The sequence below is a fragment of the Apium graveolens genome, chromosome 8, assembly GCF_009905375.1.
Source record: "Apium graveolens cultivar Ventura chromosome 8, ASM990537v1, whole genome shotgun sequence".
Taxonomy (NCBI): Eukaryota; Viridiplantae; Streptophyta; class Magnoliopsida; order Apiales; family Apiaceae; genus Apium; species Apium graveolens.
The window spans coordinates 212,438,132-212,460,687 of record NC_133654.1 but is presented as its reverse complement, the minus strand read 5'-3'; positions in this window follow the sequence as shown (position 1 = coordinate 212,460,687).

The following is a 22,556-nucleotide window of genomic DNA, read 5'->3' as shown; positions in this document are numbered from 1 at the left end:
GACAGGAAAGGGTTCACTATGGGATATGGCTTGATTTCAAAAGAAAATGTCATCATTGATGAAGTTGCATTAGTTGATGGTCTTAAACACAATCTATTGAGCATCAGTCAACTATGTGACAGAGGGAATACCGTTTCCTTCAATTCTGAAGCCTGTGTTGTCACAAGTAAGAAGGACAACAAAGTGGTTCTAACTGGAGTTAGAAAAGGGAATGTGTACTTGGCTGACTTCAACTCTACAGATGCAGAATCAATTACTTGTCTTTTCAGCAAAGCAAGTCCAGATGAAAGTTGGCTATGGCACAAGAAGCTGTCCCATTTGAATTTCAAGACAATGAATGATCTAGTCAAAAAGGACTTAGTTAGAGGAATGCCTCTAGTGGAATTCTCAAGGGATGGACTGTGTGATGCTTGTCAGAAAGGAAAGCAAAAGAGAGCATCATTCAGTAAGAAGCTTGAATCAGCAATTGATGAACCATTACAACTGCTACACATGGATCTTTTTGGACCAGTCAATGTATTATCAATTTCAAGGAAAAGATATTGCTTTGTGATTGTAGATAATTTCTCAAAGTTTTCATGGACCTACTTTCTTGGATCAAAGGATGAAGCTAGTGAAATCATTATCAATCATATCAAGCAAGTCAACAATCATCCAAATTTCAAAGTAAGAAATATCAGGAGTGACAATGGAACTGAGTTCAAGAATTCTACCATAAGGTTGTTCTGTGAAGAAAATGGGATCATGCATGAGTTCTCAGCTCCAAGGACTCCACAACAGAATGGTGTGGTGGAAAGGAAGAACAGATCACTAATTGAAGCTGCAAGAACAATGCTTGAAGAGTCAAAACTCCCAACATACTTTTGGGATGAGGCTGTTAACTGTGCATGTTACACTCAGAATATTTCTCTAATCAATCAGGCAAAAGGCATGACTCCCTATCAATTGTTCAAGAGAAGAAAACCAACCTTAAACTTTCTTCATGTCTTTGGTTTCAAATGCTACATTCTAAGGAATCAACCTGATCACAAAGGGAAGTTTGATGCATAGGCTGATGAAGGAATATTTGTTGGTTATTCTGCTGGAAAATCATATAGGGTCTACAATCTAAGAACCAACATTGTTATGGAATCTGTGCATGTTGTGTTTGATGATAAAAAGATTGATGGACTAACAGATGAGGGACATCATGAAGGACTCATATTTGACAACATTGAGATATATTGTGATGATAGTAAAGATGAGAATGATGGAGAAGGCACCTCGAAAAGAACTCAAAATCTGCCTTTGGATAATGCACAAAATGCTGCATCAGTTGAAAGTCATAATTCAACATCCGTTGATAGAAGTAATGCAGCATCCGTTGAAAGACAAAGTGTATTATCCGTTGAAGTTCATAATGAAGCATCCGTTGATCATAGTCTATCAACGGTTAATCAATTCACTTCATCAGTTGATAAAACTCCCAGTTCCTTTCAAAGGATCAGTAACTCAGGGGGAGTTTCAACCAATCAACACTCTATCACACATCATGACAATACTGAGGCAACCTCATCTAGAGCTAATCTACCACCTCAAAGGAAATGACCAAGAATTATCCTTTTGAATTGACTATTGGTGATGCAACATCTAAGGTGCAGACTAGAAGGGCTACTCAAGATGAATGTCTATATAGTAGTTTTCTATCACAGGAGGAACCTAAGAGAGTGGAAGAAGCTCTACTGGATCCAGATTGGATTTTAGCAATGCAAGAGGAGCTAAACCAATTTGAGAGGAACAAGGTATGGAAGCTGGTACCCAAGCCGAAGAACAAGAGCTCTATTGACACAAAATGGGTATTCAGAAACAAGATGGATGAAAATGGCATTGTAATAAGGAATAAAGCTAGATTGGTTGCCAAGGGCTATTCTCAACAAGAGGGAATAGATTTTGATGAGACATTTGCTCCAGTTGCAAGACTTGAAGCCATCAGAATCTTTCTAGCCTATGCAGCCCATGCCGATTTCAAAGTCTATCAAATGGATGTCAAGAGTGCATTTCTGAATGGAGAATTGGAGGAAGAAGTTTATGTAAGCCAACCTCCAGGATTTGAAGATCCAAAGTTTCTAGACTATGTATATTATCTGTTGAAAGCACTTTATGGACTAAAGCAAGCACCTAGAGCCTGGTATGAGACTTTGTCAAAATTTCTTCTAGATAATTACTTCACAAGAGGTACTGTTGACAAAACTCTTTTTTTTTTAGAAATGTTAATGGCTCTACAATACTTGTTCAAATCTATGTAGATGATATTATATTTGGTTCTACAGATGATAAGCTTTGTAAAAAGTTTTCTAAGTTAATGCAAAGTAAATATGAAATGAACATGATGGGAGAGCTAACTTATTTTCTTGGTTTACAAGTTAAACAAGTTAGTGGTGGAATCTTCATTAGTCAAACTAAATATATTTATGATCTTTTAAAGAAGTTTGACTTAATTGATTGTTCATCTGCAAAAACTCCCATGGCCACTGCCACCAAGCTTGAATTAAACAAGGCTGAAAAGTCTGTGGACATTACAAGTTATAGAGGCATGGTTGGTCACTTCTATATTTGACTGCTAGTAGACCTGATATAATGTTTTCTACATGTCTCTGTGCTAGATTTCAAGCTAACCCTAAAGAATCTCATTTAGTGGCTATTAAAAGAATTTTCAGATATCTCAAAGGGACTCCAAATCTAGGAATTTGGTACCCTAGAGAATCTGGATTTGATCTAATTGGCTACTCAGATGCAGATTATGCAGGTTACAAAATAGACAGAAGAAGTACAGCTGGCACCTGTCAATTTCTAGGGAATAAGCTTGTGTCATGGTTCAGCAAGAAGCAAAATTATGTTTCTACATCAACAGCTGAAGCTGAGTACATTGCTGCTGGTAGTTGCTGTGTACAGATACTGTGGATGAGGAATCAACTATTTGACTATGGGCTAAATGTTGACAAAATTCCAATATTCTGTGACAACACAAGTGCCATTGCCGTTACTGAAAATCCAGTACATCACTCAAGAACCAAGCACATTGACATCAAGTACCATTTCATAAGGGAACATGTGATGAATGGTACAGTGGAACTCCATTTTGTTCCAAGTAAAAAGCAGATTGCAGACATATTTACCAAACCACTTGATGAATCAACATTCACAAGTTTAGTAAAGGAGCTAGGTATGCTTAATTATTCATAAATTCATGTCCTTATTATAATATGTTTTGAAGCCTGAAATGAATTTGTTGCAAGAATAAAGTTGGCTTTAAGTAAAGATTATTCTATCAATGGATATTCCCTATCCGTTGAAAGCCAAAATTGTTCTATCAACGGATGTTCATTATCCATTGAAAGACAAATACATTTCTGGTAATTTTATCCTTCAACGGATAAAACTGTTTTAATCTTCGATGGATAACTATTTACCTCATCCGTTGAAGTGTCACATCAGTTGTTTTAAGTAAGTCACAACCATTGATTCTTTTACTTAACCGTTGATACATATATATACATAGTTGTATGTATTTGTATTAAAGGCAGTTTTTAGAATTCATACAGTTTTCCTTATTCTCAAACGGCTGTAATTTACTTAAAAGTATTATTTAATCATTCTCCTTACATTTTAATTCGAGAAAGTATAAAAGCCCTTTGAATTCTTATTTTCACTTTACGCTTTCTTGCAATTTTTCAAAAGCTTTTACTCTCTTTCTCTCCCAAAACTCTCAAGTTTTCTCTGCAACCTCTACCCACTACAATGGAACCAGTAGTAAAGATAATGTCCCAGTCTGGATTTGTCTATGAGAAAAACAATTTCGTAGCTTTGGTGGAAAAGAATGAAGCCCACTCAGATTATCACAAGATGATGGACTTCATCAAAAACTGCAAACTAAGCTATGCAATGCTGGAAGCCCCAACTATTTACTGTGAGGTAATTGAGGAGATTTGGACAACTGCAGAGTTCAATCCCACATATATGACCATCACTTTCTCTCTCAAAGGTAAAGATTACTGTATTAACTGTGATGATATACAGTCTTGTTTCAAACTACCTGAGAATAATACCATGACACCACACACTGATAATGATGTATCTAGCATGTTAGATTCCATAGGCTATTCTTTTGATTCTGCTAGTTTAGGGAGTATTAGAAGAAAAGGCCTTAGGAAAGAATGGAGTTTTCTTAGTGATGCCTTTATCAAGGTTTTCTATGGGAAAATTAGTAATTTTGATGCAATAACTTCATCTCTTGTTAATATGCTCTATATGCTAGTTTCTGATAGGTATTTTAATTTTAACAACTATGTTATGCTAGAATTGGGTACCAGATTAGGTAACAAAGCTAATAGACCTCATAACATCTACTATGCTAGATTCTTTATGTTATTGGCTAACCATGTTGCTGAAGGTTTGGTCATAGCCAACGAGAGTAATAAACTCAAATGCTGGGCATAAGAGAAAAGGGTCCTTGCAGACCTTTTGAGAATTAACCTTAACAATCAGGTGCCATTGGTATATTTGCCAATAATGAATGCACCTCAGGTATGTGAGGTAAATACTTCTTCAACTCCTACTACTTCCAACCCCATTATTTCTTTGCCTTCAAGTGTGGCCATGAAATCTGTGTCTTTGTCCCAACAGATTCCTACCAAGGCCACCAAACCTAAAGTTTCAAGACCAAAGTCAAAGAAAGCCACCTCTGTTGTTTCTCAAAAGATAACAGTTGTAACAACTACCAAAAACCCTGAGGGGAGTGAACAGGGTGTGAGTGGTGAGGGGAGGGGTGAACATCAAGAAACCCCCCAGGATAAGGTAGGAGAGGTGAGTGATACCTCAGCTAGCCAAGCCACAGTTTCTCAAAAGACTGTGGTGGTTGAAAAGGATTCAAACTCATCCCTAGTTGCATCCTCCCAAAAGTGTAACACCCCCAGATCCGGGGTCAAGGATCCGGGTCGTCACGGTCTTTCTTTCCACAATATCACTTTACTTAATTAATAATAATTAACCTTATGCTGTGACCCCACACTAACACACACCACAACCCGTTATAGTCTCAGAGATGAAATTGAAATAAGTACAAGTCTTTGAATCCACAATTTAAAAGTTATTACAAGCCAAAATGATTACTTGATAAGTTTACAATTAATTTCCATTATCTGCCACAAGTTATAATAATACATAATTGATTTCCAAAAGTAGAAGGTCTGATCTAAAGATAGATCTACCTCTGCAGCTATAGCAGCTATGATCTCAACGGGAAGGCGCGGGGCGCTTCCCACGCTCTTGCGCTGGGTCAGCTTGAGTCTGGCCATCTTTCCTAACTGTTGTTGTGTGATGAAGAAATAAAGCAAGAGTGAGCATTACAGCTCGCAAGATAATATATATTGTAAACAATAATGCAAGTATCTAAATGGATAACTTACTAGAATCCTTTATCAAGTGTAAGATAATTACTTACTGGATATAAGCAAAAACAAGGGATGAAGTTACCAAATACTTCACTATACTTATATCATTTATAAAGCTACTTGAACTACCACTGTTCAAAGTAACTTGAGCTTTCAACAGTTCATCACATAGATGAGACTACGAGACAAGATTTGAATAGATTAAATCTTTGCAGTATTATTGAAGGAAATGAAGCTATGATATACTTCATTAAGTTTCGATATATATATCCACATATATACCTTCTTTATACAGTTCCTGGAAACCTCTGTCATGTAAGGTATGAACAGAGTTTGTAACATCCAATAAATTTTTGGAAGGAAAAAAAATTGTGGCATAAACCCGATATCTTGCTGATCAGAAAAAGATACCAATAAGTAATCTTTTCTACTAGTAGATGGATGAATTCCCCACTGGTTATCACCCTGGTCGCAATAGGACCTTATGCTGGACTGCCACTCAGCCACTTACGCATTTGATGGACTCCCACTGAGCCACTTACACTATCATGGACGCCCACTGAGCCACTTACACTATCATGGACGCCCACTGAGCCCATGTTGCTTATGCCGACTCGATAGATGGACTTACTTCCCGAACGTTGGGTAAGTAATCCATTCATTTACCAAAACCGCAACCTTGTTGTGAATATAAAATACACCACAGAGCCGGATCTCTCTGGTTTTGAGCGAGTATTTAAATCTCCTTTAAAAAGGAAGATCTTAAATATATAAAAATGAGTTTTGGGATCTGCTCTAACTTTTAAAAATCATTTTAAAGACTCGAAAACACTTTAAAGAGTGTTTGGAGTAATGCTAATTTAATAAAGTAAATCAGTCCCAATATATTAGAAAATATCTGAATATTATTATTTAAATAATATTCCCATAAGGATAATCCTTATAAAAATAATTGAAGTAAAAGTTTTTAAACTCATACTTGAAATGGATATTAAATAACCAAAGATATACTTATACGAAAGTATGATCTTTATTTGAATAATCGAAAATAAGTTTGATTATCGACACCTTATTCTTTAATAAAATAAAGTATATATCTCTGCAAATAATCGGAGTCATAGGTCCTCAAATGAATATTCAAATAATATTCATTAAATAATATAAACTGAGTCATAAGCCCTCGAATGAATATTTAAATAATATTCAATTAATAAAATAAACTGAGTCATAAGCCCTCGAATGAATATTCGAAATAATATTCATTAAATAAAATAAAAGGAGTCATAAGTCCTCGAATGAATATTCAAGTAATATTCATTAAATAATATAAACTTATCGAATAAACCTTATTCGATTAATAGTAAAAAAAAACTATTCATATATATATATATATATATTATACTCGGGAGCCTCCCCTCCCGGTTTTAGAAAAAGTTCACCTTTTGCTCCCCTATACTGAGGGTATACGCAAATACCGCTTATCTCTAGCATAGGTATTATACAACTAATAAGCATTTGAACCAACAGATACATAAATCAAGAATACGAAATAGGCATGCATATATACCATATCACATGCTCCAATATATCGCAAGAATTTTCTAATAACAAATATGCATTTATCACAAGATCATGCATATACACATATACATCACAACAACAGTTATACGGGTAGAAAACTTGCCTGAGCGACTGAGGGTTACAAATGGCTTGGAATGAGTCTGGTAACCTATAAACAACATGTAAGTTGGAATTAAACCAAAGTCACATGTAAATCTATACTTTAACAAAATTAGACTCTAACGCTCGCTTTGCGCTTACTGATTCTCTTAAGTCGCTCGAGTACCCTCGGCTCCACCATTTTTAATAAATTAACCATTACGAGTTTTAAGGCGATTCTTTCGCGAGTACCTTACCAACTGACTAATCCACTTAACATAATTGTTTCATACTCCAATTAGTCTATTAAGGTCTTTAACCTATGTTTCAAAGTAAGGCGAGGGGTAATGGTTCGTTCGCGAAACGTCGTTACTTAAAATGGCCGTTTCTCCTAAACCGTACATCGGAATCAAACGAACCACATATCAAAACGAAGCTCGTAACATGAACTATCTAAACATGGCAATGGTCAAAACCTAGCAGGGACTTCTCGGGTCCTAATGTTATGGACAAAAGCAGTCTAAAGTAAATCGGACATTACGACGACTATGTTTACGCGATTTCCGAAATTTACACCATTCCAAATCAACCACCAATCAACCCCAATTCATTCATACAACCAAAATCCATCCATATCACACTACAACAGCCCCAACACCTCAAGTTCTCCAATTTATGTTATTCTCAACATGAATTTAAAACTATACTTAAGTCCTTTACTAATCAAGCAAGATTCAACATTTAATTCACTACAACTCCAACCCAAACCCTAAACCTACAAGCATCAAGCTACTCTTTTACCATAACAACCAAAATCATCCTAATATACAAAGTAAAGCTAGGGTTTGGAGATGTTATACCTTCCTTGAAGTGATTGGAGTAGCTAGGAAGCCTTAAGAAGCCTTGAGATGTCTTAGGGATGCTTGGATCTTAAAGGAAAAACAAGAAAAATCAAGTTAAAAATCTTGAAATCACTATTCATTATCTTCTTCATTGATTTCATGGAGAAGATTGTGAATGATTTGGAGGCTTAAACTTATAGGATAGCTATATATATGCATAAGGAGTACTAGATAATTATCTTACCAATTATGGAAGCTTGGAACTTGATTTTTGAAATTCTTCTTCTTGAAATGGAGAGAAAAGCCGAGAGCTCCTTGGTTGAAGAAAGAAATGATTTTGTGTTTTGCTTTGATTTGTTTTGGTTGGTTGATTTTTTGATTTGTTTTGTTTTGATTTCTTACCTTTTTACCATGGTAATTATTGTGTGGTTCACAATCGTCCAACAATTCCTTCCCTTATGTCATGCTTATGTCATCATGTGATGTCACCCTCCGTCCTTTGTCCTCTTCTCATTGATTGGATGACATCATCCCCTCTAATCTCTTTTATTAGCTTCTAATTACTTGGCTAATGACCGCTGATCTGTTATACGGTTCGCTTAACTTTCGTTTTTGTTTATCGTTTGAGGGATCATACCCGGGATCTTATTACTTATGTTCCCTTAACCTTTCTCAATACATTATATTCCTTTTTATGATCCTCTATTAAAATCCTTGAATTTAAATCCTTTTTATCCTGTTACCTTATACTCAATTCTTTCGATATCTGTGGATTTTCGGAAAAAATCAAAAGGTTCAAATTTGGATTCTGGCGATCTTTACATACACTTATATATCATATAGAGTACCAATAAAATCTCAGAATATCCATAAAAGAAACCCTACATAGTGTGGCATGAAAAGTTTTCTTGTTCAAAAATATCAGCAAAAACACTATTCATAAGGGTTACAAAAAGTTCAAAATTTTGGGGTTATTACAGTCTCCCCTCCTTAAAAGGATTCCGTCCCGGAATCAAATAGAAAACAAATGGGGGTACTTTTCTAGCATTGCGCTCTCTAGTTCCCAAGTTGATTCTTCCACATTATGATTCTGCCATAGCACTCTGACTAGCTTGATCACTTTGTTCCGAAGCACCTGCTCCTTTTTATCTATAATCCTTACCGGTTTCTCCACGTAAGTCAGATCTGGCTGCATATCCACATGCTCGTACTCCATTATGTGTCTGGCATCCCGATGATACTTCCTTAGCATTGACACATGGAACACATTATGAACTTGTTGTAGGTTCGGGGGTAAGGCTAGCTCGTAAGCCAACTTCCCAATCCGTTTTAGTATCTCAAAAGGTCCAATGTATCTTGGGCTTAGTTTTCCTTTCTTTCCGAATCTCACTAACCCCTTCCAAGGGGATACTTTTAGTAGTACTAAGTCCCCTACTCCATATTCCTTGTCCTTTCGGGCTAGGTCTGCATATTTCTTCTGTCTATCTTGGGCTGCTACCAGCCGTCCTCTGATGAGATCCACTATGTCTTTGGTCCTTTGGACCACTTCAGGTCCGAGCATCTTCCGCTCTCCTACTTCATCCCAGTATAAGGGAGATCGACACCTTCTTCCGTACAGGGCCTCATAAGGCGACATTCCGATGCTAGCATGAAAGCTATTGTTATAAGAAAACTCGATCAACGACAAGTGATCATCCCAACTTCCTTTAAAGTCTATTGCACAGACTCTCAACATATCCTCTAGTGTCTGGATGGTCCTTTCACTCTGCCCATCCGTCTGGGGATGGTACGCGGTACTTATATTTAACTTGGTCCCCGCACATTCTTGAAAGCTCCTCTAAAATTTGGAGTTGAACCTGGGGTCTCGGTCTGAGACAATGGACGCTGGGACTCCATGTCGCGTCACTATTTCCTTAAGGTAAATGTCCGCCAGTCTATCGACTGTGTACCTCTCATTGATAGGAATGAAATGAGATGACTTTGTCAGTCGGTCTATAATCACCCATATGGCATCATGGTTGGCTTTCGTCTTTGGTAAACCGACAACAAAATCCATGGCTATCTGTTCTTATTTCCATTCGGGAATCTCTAGGGGTCGTAAAAGTCCACTGGGTCTCTGGTGCTCTGCCTTTACTCTTTGGCAAGTAAAACATTTGCTTACCCATTCTGCTACGTCCCTCTTCATGTTGGGCCACCAGTAATATTCCTTCAAATCCCTATACATCTTGGTGCTTCCCGAGTGAATGGAATACCTTGAACTATGGCTTTCATCCAAAATCTCATCTTTAAGCTCTTGAACGTTCGGAACCCAAATCCGGTAGGAGTACCTCATTATCCCTTTATCATCTTTATCAGTATGGATCTCTTCTCCAGTCATTGACTCTCTGCCTTCATTCATTATTTTCTCTTGGCACAATCTGATCTTTTCCAATAACTCTGGTTGCATTGAGATCTCAAAAAGCTTTTCAGTTCCGGTTCCGGTTACCCTTACTTCTATTTCCATTCTCTCAAAATCCTTTATCTATTCTTCCGAAGTCGTTATCATTCTGAGTCTTTCCTTTCTACTAAGGGCATCAGCCACCACATTGGCTTTCCCCGGGTGATAGAGAATCTCACAATCATAGTCCTTGATTAGCTCTAACCATCTCCTCTGGCGCATGTTGAGCTCTTTCTGCGTAAATATGTACTTGAGGCTCTTATGGTCTGTGAAAATCTCGCACTTCTCTCCATACAAGTAGTGCCTCCAAATTTTTAAGGCAAAAACTATTGCCGCGAGCTCAAGGTCATGAGTAGGATATCTAATCTCGTATTCCTTCAGTTGTCTCGATGCATACGCAATCACCTTACCGTGCTGCATAAGCACACACCCTAATCCTTTGTGCGACGCGTCACTATATATCACAAAATCTCCTTTTCCGTCCGGCAACGCCAACACAGGGGCCGTCACCAATCTTCTCTTTAATTCCTGAAAACTGTTCTCACATTTTTCCGTCCATTCAAACTTCTTTGTCTTATGAGTAAGTCGTGTCAAAGGGGCTGCGATCTTTGCAAAGTCCTGTACAAATCTACGATAGTAGCCGGCCAATCCTATGAAACTCCTTACCTCTGTGGGTGTGGTTGGCCTTTCCCAATTTGAGACCGCCTCTATCTTGGAGGGGTCGACCAATACTCCTTCTTTATTGATCACATGTCCTAAAAACTGTACTTCATTCCGCCAGAATTCACACTTCGAGAATTTGGCATATAACTGCTCATCTCTGAGTATTCCTAGAGCTATCCTCAAATGCTCTGCATGTTCTGCCTCAGTCCTTGAGTAGATTAAAATATCATCGATAAAAACTATCACACACTTGTCCAAGTACTTCTTAAATACTCTGTTCATTAAGTCCATGAAAGCCGCTGGGGCGTTGGTTAATCCAAAGGACATTACCAAGAACTCATAGTGCCCATATCTGGTACGGAACGCTGTCTTGGAAATATCTTCGAGTTTAATCTTTAGTTGGTGATATCCAGTTCTCAGGTCAATCTTGGAAAAATAAACAGCATCCTTTAGCTGGTCGAACAGATCGTCTATTCTAGGTAACGGGTACCTGTTCTTTATGGTTAGCTTGTTCAACTCTCGATAGTCGATGCACAGCCTCATGTTCCCATCCTTCTTCTTAACAAATAACACTGGTGCTCCCCACGGAGACACACTGGGTCTTATCATACCCTTATCCAAAAGTTCCTGCAATTGGGTAGCTAATTCCTTCATTTCTAATGGGGCTAACCGGTAAGGTGCTTTTGAAACTGGCGCCGTCCCTGGGGCCAACTCAATAGCAAATTCAATCACTCTATCGGGTGGTAATCCCGGAAGGTCTTGTGGGAATACGTCTTCAAATTCGTTGACTACCGGAATATCTTGTAAGTTGGGCACCTCCTTCTGCGTGTCCACCACATAGGCTAGGTAAGCCTCATTTCCTTTTCGTAGCATCCTTCTGGATTGGGCCATAGTCAAAAATTTCCGCGTCTGCCTCTTTCCTCTAAATATAACTTCTTTCTTTCCTGGGATATTTAACTTAACTTTCTTCCCCTTACAGTCTATCTAAGCATCATTGCTAGATAGCCAGTCCATTCCCAAAATTACATCAAACTCCCCTAATTTAAAAGGAATCAGATCAACACTAAAAGATTGCTCCCCCATGCCTAACTCACAGGCGGGGTGAATCTGGTTAACAGGAATAATTTCATGATTGGCTATTTCTACTTGTAAGGGCTCTATCAAGGGTTCAGCTTTAAGTCTTAATTTATGCGCAAAGTCCCTTGATATAAAAGATTTAGTTGCTCCCGAATCAAATAAAATGTTTGCATTGACTGAATTTAGAGAAAGGGTACCTGCTATCACATCTGAGTCTTTCATAGCATCCTGGACTGTCATGTTGAAAGTCCTCGCAGTAGGTGGCTTATTGGAGGCAGCCCTGCTGGCTCCTGAAGCTGTTGGTTTGTTCATTGGGCATTCCCTCTTCCAATGACCCGGGCGTCCACACTGATGACAAGTGGTGGTTGGAATGACGGCAGGGGTTGATGAAGGGCACTTAGTTGAATAGTGACCTTCTCGACCGCACTTAAAGCAGGTTACTGGCTTTCCTTTACACTCCCCAGTGTGCATCCTTCCACAAGTGTTACAGGCTCGCAATGGGGGTCGAGACTGGTTGGAATAGGACATTCTTGACTTCTGGCCGCTCTGGCTCACATTCACGCTCATTGGCCGCTTAAACCCAGTGTTCTTTCCCGGTAGGGACACTGCTCCTCGATTAAATCTAGTTGGGAAGCTCTTTCCTGAGGAACCCCCACCCATGCTCATACTTTTCCTCTTTATTCCCTTCTTCTCTCTTTCCTTCTGCATCTGTTCACTTCTGGCTTCTACAATTGTTGCCTTTTGCACCAGAGTGGCATAATCAGTAAGCTCAAGGATTGCCACCCTATTCTGAATCCACGATTTCAGTCCCTGCTGAAACCTCCTAACTTTCTTTTCCTCGGTGCTCACAAATTCCGGCACAAACCTTGATAACTCAGTAAATTTCGCTTCGTACTCTGCCACAGATAAGTTATTCTGCTTTAGCTCCAAGAACTTAAGCTCCATATAATTCTCCATGAACCTCGGGAAATACTTTCCCAAAAACAACTGACTGAACCTTTCCCAGGTTATGATAGCATCTGTCTCCATATTTTTCTTGGCCTCCCACCAGTAGTTGGCCTCTCCTTTCAGAAGGTAGGTAGCAAATACAGTCTTCTGTGCTTCATCGGTACTCAGAATCTCAAAGGATTTCTCCATTTCCTTTAGCCATGCCCTTGCCTCAACTGGGTCGGCTGATCCGTGGAACTCAGGGGGCTTAAGGGACTTAAAAGCCCTGAAAGAGTTTGCCACAACATTGTTATTTCCTTGAGGGGGTGGGTTGGGTTGACGTTCCAAGTTCTGCCTTAGTAGTTGCATGAACTGGCCCATGGGATCCATGCCTGGGTTTGGTATTGGTTGCTCAACCTCAGTTTCTCCTTCCTCAGCCTCTATCTTAAATCCCTCAATATCATATGTTTCCTCTTCCTCTTCATACAGGGAGTCATCCTGTTCCACATAATCCTCATCTTCCTCTTCACTGTGTCCCTAGTTCCTATCGTCCTGGTTATGGCTTCCCTGGTCCTCAGATCCAGGGTTCGCCCTAGTTCCAATCTTTCTTGGCGGCATGATACTGATAAAAAAAATTTATTGGGAAATTCAACGTTAGGTCACAATCATACACAACATTGTGCCTTGCATAGCTCTATAATGGGGAGAATGTATCTCACAATTCTATTATATTATGGCAGTTCTAATAAGAAGTGCAGTAATAATAATGATAAAAACAGTGATCTCGTCACCAAGGAACTGAACCGAAAGGAAACAAATATATACATAATGCGAGAAATACATAGTTTGATCTGGTCAAAAGTACAACAGTGCTACAGCCATCTCTCCCAAAAGTGATACACAAGAGTCTATCTGTCTAGTCAGAAAAAGGGATGCTATATACAAGTCAAATATCCCGAAAAATTGGCTCTTACTAAGGCCTCGACTAACTAGACAACTAGACTATCCCATTGTCAGTCCTGAATCACACACCAGAGCGGGTCAGCTCCCATACCCTTTCCATCGCATGACGGAAGATATAGTCGGCCTGCCGCCTGGAGATCCTACCATGCCTGTCCTCTTGGAGCGATCTGAGTCTCGCTCGGGACGTGAGCTCTATCCCCGTCAGCTCCCTCCTCAAGGATCGGGGTATAGCAGCCCTAGTCTCATAAGCTCGGGTACGCCTACCCACCCTCTCCGCATCCAACTCCCTCCTGGCCTCATCCAGCCGGGCCTCAGCAACAGCCACTCGGGTCCTCAGTACATCCTGAACATAGCCGTGGGCTAACAAAGACTACCTATGGGCAGGGTCGAGAGGTGGTGAATCCGGAGCCGCTGGGGGTGCCTCCTCGGTCTGCCTAGGCTCGGGAGTATGGGTCTCTGAGCTATCATCATAGGGGTTCCAAGATAGTGGTGGAGGGGTAGGAGCTCTGACCACCGGGAGTGAGGGTAAAGGGGTACCAGTGTACACTACCATAGCTCCGATACGCTCCTCAGCTACTGGGACCTCATCCGGGTCCTCCTCATCTAAAATAACAATGACCTCTATCTCTGACTCCTCTGAGGGGTCCTCCTCATCGTCCTCTATCTCAGGCTCCTCCTGATCCTCGACATCTAGCAGTGCCTCATCATGCTCACGCTCGAACATCTCAGGGTCCTCAATCTCATGCGCCTACACATTAAACGAGCTAAGTTACTATCGTGATACTTATAAGGGTCCCCGTAAGGGTTTTAACTGTCAGCGCTACTTTAAGTAGTCCGACCATGAACTTGGCAAGAGTTCTTATTATCTTTGTGAGTTTATTATTATATCGTCGCATCATCTCTGAGGTTTATAATGCTTAGCTTTGATACCATTAATGTAACACCCCCAGATCCGGGGTCAGGGATTCGGGTCGTCACGGTCTTTCTTTCCACAATATCACTTCACTTAATTAATAATAATTAACCTTATGCTGTGACCCCACACTAACACACACCACAACCCGTTATAGTCTCAGAGATGAAATTGAAATAAGTACAAGTCTTTGAATCCACAATTTAAAAGTTATTACAACCCAAAATGATTACTTGATAAGTTTACAATTAATTGCCATTATCTGCCACAAGTTATAATTATACATAATTGATTTCCAAAAGTAGAAGGTCTGATCTACAGATAGATCTACCTCTTCAACTATAGCAGCTATGATCTCAACGGGAAGGCGCGGGGCGCTTCCCACGCTCTTGCGCTGGGTCTGCTTGAGTCTGGCCATCTTTCCTAACTGTTGTTGTGTGATGAATAAATAAAGCAAGAGTGAGCATTACAGCTCGCAAGATAATATATAGTGTAAACAATAATGCAAGTATCTAAATGGATAACTTACTAGAATCCTTTATCAAGTGTAAGATAATTACTTACTGGATATAAGCAAAAACAAGGGATGAAGTTACCAAATACTTCACTATACTTATATCATTTATAAAGCTACTTGAACTACCACTGTTCAAAGTAGCTTGAGCTTTCAACAGTTCATCACATAGATGAGACTACGAGACAAGATTTGAATAGATTAAATCTTTGCAGTATTATTGAAGGAAATGAAGCTATGATATACTTCATTAAGTTCCGATATATATATATCCACATATATACCTTCTTTATACAGTTCCTGGAAACCTCTGTCATGTAAGGTATGAACAGAGTTTGTAACATCCAATAAATTTTTGGAAAGAAAAAGAATTGTGGCATAAACCCGATATCTTGCTGATCAGGCAAAGATACCAATAAGTAACCTTTTCTACTAGTAGATGGACGAATTCCCCACTGGTCATCACCCTGGTCGCAGTAGGACCTTATGCTGGACTGCCACTCAGCCACTTACGCATTTGATGGACTCCCACTAAGCCACTTACACTATCATGGACGCCCACTGAGCCACTTACACTATCATGGACGCCCACTGAGCCCATGTTGCTTATGCCGACTCGATAGATGGACTTACTTCCCGAACGTTGGGTAAGTAATCAATTTATTTACCAAAACCGCAACCTTGTTGTGAATATAAAATACACCACAGAGCCGGATCCCTCTGGTTTTGAGCGAGTATATAAATCCCCTTTAAAAAGGAAGATCTTAAATATATAAAAATGAGTTTTGGGATCCGCTCTAACTTTTAAAAATCATTTTAAAGACTCGAAAACACTTTAAAGAGTGTTTGGAGTAATGCTGATTTAATAAAGTAAATCAGTCCCAATATATTAGAAAATATCTGAATATTATTATTTAAATAATATTCCCATAAGGATAATCCTTATAAAAATAATTGAAGTAAAAGTTTTTAAACTCATACTTGAAATGGATATTAAATAACCAAAAAGATATACTTATACGAAAGTATGATCTTTATTTGAATAATCGAAAATAAGTTTGATTATCGACACCTTATTCTTTAATAAAATAAAGTATATATCTCAGCAAATAATCGGAGTCATAGGTCCTCAAATGAATATTCAAATAATATTCATTAAATAATATAAACTGAGTCATAAGCCCTCGAATGAATATTCAAATAATATTCAATTAATAAAATAAACTGGGTCATAAGCCCTCGAATGAATATTCGAAATAATATTCATTAAATAAAATAAAAGGAGTCATAAGTCCTCAAATGAATATTCAAGTAATATTCATTAAATAATATAAACTTATCGAATAAACCTTATTCGATTAATAGTAAAAAAAACTATTCATATATATATATATATATATATATATATATATATATATATATATATTATACTCGGGAGCCTCGCCTCCCGGTTTTAGAAAAAGTTCACCTTTTGCTCCCCTATACTAAGGGTATACGCAAATACCGCTTATCTCTAGCATAGGTATTATACAACTAATAAGCATTTGAACCAACAGATACATAAATCAAGAATACGAAACAGGAATGCATATATACCATATCATATGCTCCAATATATTGCAAGAATTTGCTAATAACAAATATGCATTTATCACAAGATCATGCATATACACATATACATCACAACAACAGTTATACGGGTAGAAAACTTGCCTGAGCGACTGGGGGTTACAAATGGCTCGGAACGAGTCTGGTAACCTATAAACAACATGTAAGTTGGAATTAAACCAATGTCACTTGTAAATCTATACTTTAACCAAATTAGACTCTAACGCTCGCTTTGCGCTTACTGATTCTCTTAAGTCGCTCGAGTACCCTCGGGTCCACCATTTTTAATAAATTAACTATTACGAGTTTTAAGGCGATTCTTTCGCGAGTACCTTACCAAATGACTAATCCACTTAACATAATTGTTTCATACTCCAATTAGTACTTTAAGGTCTTTAACCTATGTTTCAAAGTAAGGCGAGGGGTAATGGTTCGTTCACAAAACGTCGTTACTTAAAACGGCCGTTTCTCCTAAACCGTACATCGGAATCAAACGAACCATATATCAAAACGAAGCTTGTAACATGAACTATCTAAACATGGAAATGGTAAAAACCTAGCAGGGAGTTCTCGGGTCCTAATGTTATGGACAAAAGCAGTCTAAAGTAAATCGGACATTACGACGACTATGTTTACGCGATTTCCCAAATTTACACCATTCCAAATCAACCACCAATCAACCCCAATTCATTCATACAACCAAAATTCATCCATATCACACTACAACAGCCCCAACACCTCAAGTTCTCCAATTTATGTTATTCTCAACATGAATTTAAAACTATACTTAAGTCCTTTACTAATCAAGCAAGATTCAACATTCAATTCACTACAACTCCAACCCAAACTCTAAACCTACAAGCATCAAGCTACTCTTTTACCATAACAACCAAAATCATCCTAATATACAAAGTAAAGCTAGGGTTTGGAGATGTTATACCTTCCTTGAAGTGATTGGAGTAGCTAGGAAGCCTTAAGAAGCCTTGAGATGTCTTAGGGATGCTTGGATCTTAAAGGAAAAACAAGAAAAATCAAGTTAAAAATCTTGAAATCACTATTCATTATCTTCTTCATTGATTTCTTGGAGAAGATTGTGAATGATTTGGAGGCTTAAACTTATAGGATAGCTATATCTATGCATAAGGAGTACTAGATAATTATCTTACCAATTATGGAAGCTTGGAACTTGATTTTTGAAATTCTTCTTCTTGAAATGGAGAGAAAAGCCCGGAGCTCCTTGGTTGAAGAAAGAAATGATTTTGTGTTTTGCTTTGATTTGTTTTGGTTGGTTGATTTTTTGATTTGTTTTATTTTGATTTCTTACCTTTTTACCATGGTAATTATTGTGTGGTTCACAATCATCCAACAATTCCTTCCCTTATGTCATGCTTATGTCATCATGTGATGTCACCCTCCCTCCTTTGTCCTCTTCTCATTGGTTGGATGACATCATCCCCTCTTATCTCTTTGATTAGCTTTTAATTACTTGGCTAATGACCGCTGATCTGTTATACGGTTCGCTTAACTTTCGTTTTTGTTTATCGTTTGAGGGATCATACCCGGGATCTTATTACTTAGGTTCCCTTAACCTTTCTCAATACATTATATTCCTTTTTATGATCCTCTATTAAAATCCTTGAATTTAAATCCTTTTTATCCTGTTACCTTATACTCAATTCTTTCAATATCTGGTAGATTTTCGGGAAAAATCAAAAGGTTCAAATTTGGATTCTGACGATCTTTACATACACTTATATATCATATAGAGTACCAATAAAATCTCAGAATATCCATAAAAGAAACCCTACATAGTGTGGCATGAAAAGTTTTCTTGTTCAGAAATATCAACAAAAACACTATTCATAAGGGTTACAAAAAGTTCAAAATTTTGGGGTTATTACAAAAAGGGTGCAGCTATTGAAAATAGTCCCTAAACAGGGACACAGAACAAAAGAGGGAGGGACACTGAACCCACACACTCTCCTGTAAAATCCTTTACAAGAAGAAAGAGGGTCAAGACCTTAGTTTCCATACAGGGTGCACACACTGCACAGATACACCCACCTATATCTATGCATTCTCAAATTCAGCTTGATATGACTCCAACAAATGTGGAGTCACAGCCCCATTCTCTCAAAATTGACACACACCAATCACCAAATTCTCCATCACCATCTCTGGATGTGGACATGATATTCACATCAATTCCTGATTCTCCCTCTTTACAACTCAGGGAGGAGCCCCACTCAAATACTGGTGATCATCATCTATTAGATGATTTGTTGGATCATCAGCCAATTCTTTCAGACTTAGTTGAAGAATCTGTGTCACCTAAATTAAAATCAATCTACACAGATTCAACAATTATGTCAATTTCAATTTCTACTTCTTTTCCTTCTTCAACGGATATTCCTCATCTGTTGACAAGTGGTGGTTCTTCGACGGATAAGCTTAACAACAGTTATCCGTTGATACCATCAGTTCCTACTTCAACGGATACTCCCTATCCGTTGATAATCTCTACACAAATAACTGAATCAATTCCAAGTGTAGAAGACATGGTTACTGTACAATGACTTCTAGGTTTGAGGGAAGGGAGTGAAAATTTGAGTGAGAGGCTGGGTTGCTCCCAGGAAAAAGGAGAGCTTGAGAGTCTAAATATGCATGCTATTTCTTCCAGCATGGAAAAAGAAAGTGAGAGGAGTGCCACCTTAGTAGGTGAGGGTGAGAGTGTGAGGAGTGTGAGCCAGGGGGAGCCCCTGATGCAAGAAAAGAGAGAAATTGAGAGAAAAGCAGGTATAGAAGGTATAAGGGTGGATCCACCCATTGCTAATGAGTCAATGATTGTGGATGATGCTGAAAAGGAAAGCCAATTTCAGCAACATTACAAAGCTGTAATTGATAACATTTCCTTGGATGCTGACACTTTTACTCATCCTGTGTCAGCCTATGAATTGTTGGCTACTCAGGGCAATGAGGAGGGAGAAAAGACTTCAAATCTAGTGCATACTTCAGAATCTCTGCAAAGGGATAAAGTTGCTGTCAACTTGATGCCTTCTACAGCTGGTGAGCCATCTGATAAATTTGGAGTAAATTCTAATGATGATGACTCTGTTTCATTTGATGGAAGCATGAACTTAGGGGGAGATGAAGGCCCAAGTTCTATTCCAGACTTACCTGAATGGGCATTAACAAAGGAGTCAACACCAGGCCAATTCAATGTCTCCTTAGTCAAACAAATCATGTCTATCCAAAGAGCCATTCAGAACACCTCCAATGCTGGTACCAAGGCTCTTCTTCAAGCCCACTGTTATGGATAAAAAACTAATATATATATAATTTCTGTATTTAATACTAAGGAACGTGAGCTGCGAAGCTCGATTTGACTGCTCTTGTGTTTCGTGACTCAATCTGCCTTAACAAGATGCCTACGTACCTTGCTGATTGCCAAGGATCAAGTCAAAAAACGTAGTTCTGATTTGTGGGGTGAGGCCCCTTATATAGATGTTGAGAGTCCTTGAATTGGACTTGGTATAGGAGACTTGGTGGGCAAGTCTCATAATTAGAATGGACTTTGGAGTCCTAGATAGTAGGAAACTGATTCCTTATCCTTTTAGGTCCCCTTGAGGCCAATCTACAAGGATTTATATCCCCACTAGGACTTATCTTAATAGCTATTTTCCTCCTTTATTTATTAATTACGAAATTAATAAATAATCAGGGCTTTTGGGCCTTCTTTGTTCCATCAGGCCTGATCTGGTCCATCAGGCCTGATCAATGTGTTGACCTTCTTGGTCTGAATGTCATACATCTTCTTATTGGTCCTAGCAGCCCACACCTTGCAATATTTAATTATACAATCAGGATTTATTTATCCCTATCATTTGCCCCCCAACTTTTGGGAAACATTGATTAGGTTTCGCAAAAGTTAAGTCTATTCATTCCCTTACAGAGTTTCGTTTTTGCGTAAAGTGTGGAGCGACCTACACATTTACAACAATTTTTCCTTTAATTCAGGAATTATCTTAATTTCCATGAATTTTTCCCTAATTTTCTGGATTTTCCCTTAATTTCTGGGTTTTTCGCTAATTTTCTGGGATTTATCCTAATTTTCTGGGATTTATCCTTAATTTCTGGATTTTCCCTAATTTTCTGGGATTTATCCTTAATTTCTGGATTTTCCCTAATTTTCTGGGATTTATCCTTCATTTCTGGATTTTTCCCTAATTTTCTGGGATTTATCCTTAATTTTTGGATTTTTCCCTAATTTTCTGGGATTTATCCTTAATTTCTGGATTTTTCCTTAATTTTCTGGGATTTATCCTTAATTTCAGGATTTTTCCCTAATTTTCTGGGATTTATCCTTAATTTCTGGATTTTTCCCTAATTTTCTGGGATTTATCCTTAAAATCGATCAGGATGTATAAAAAATCGATCAGGATGTATAAAAAATCGATCAGGATTCCTGACCGATTTCGATCAGGATCCTGATCGAACTAGCTCAGGAAGTAACATTCTGGTCGACGGGATCTTTGATCAGGATCTATGCGGAATCAATCAGGATTCCTGATCCATTTCCATCAGGACTCTGATCGAACTGGCCTTCAAAGTGACACTCTAGTCGACTGAAACATGGGCATAATCGACCAGAATTCCTGATCGATTTCGATCAGGATTCTGATCGAACTAGGTGGCTTTCTACCGTTCTGATCGAATGAAATATCGATCTGGATCCTCTTCTGTGTCGATCAGGACTCTGATCGATCTTAGTGGTTTTCTTCCTTCTTGCTCGAATGAGATATCGATCAGGATCCTTTTTGGGGTCGATCAGGACTCTGATCGAACTTAGGGGATTTCTTTCCTTCTGTTCGAATGAGGTATCGATCAGGATCCTGTTTGGCGTCGATCAGGACTCTGATCGAACTTAATAGGGTTCTTCCCTTTTGATCGATTGAAGTATCGATTAGGATTTTCTTCTTTGTCGATTAGGACTCTGATCGAACCATTTTAAAATTCTGGTCAATTTTCCACCCTTCATTTTCCACAGGAGCTTCTAGATTATTCCTGATATTTTTAGTAGATGGGCTTTTAGGTTGGGCCTGGCTAAATGGGCCTAGAAACGCCTCGTATTCCGAGCTTTTCGCCTATATAAGTGTAGTGTGAAGTGAGAATCCTCACTTCACTTCACATTTCTCATTTTCTCTCACAAATCTCTCTAGAGTTCTCCCTTTGAGAAGGCGATTTCCGGCGACCTCAGCCACCGCAGCTCCACCTTTCTCAGGTTTTTCTGGGTTTCAAGCCTTCAACCGAAGCATATCAATGGCGGATCGTGACTTGGCTCGTTTGCAGAAGATGAATGTCTCTAAGAGAGGTACAAATATTCAAATTGAATCTCCATATACTTCCCTTCTTGATATGATTAACTCGAGAGGTGATGAATATCCCTCTCTATCTGAGTTAGATTCGTATAATCATGGTAACACCTTTCATGAGTTAGATGGTAGGATAGAGTCCATGAACACCC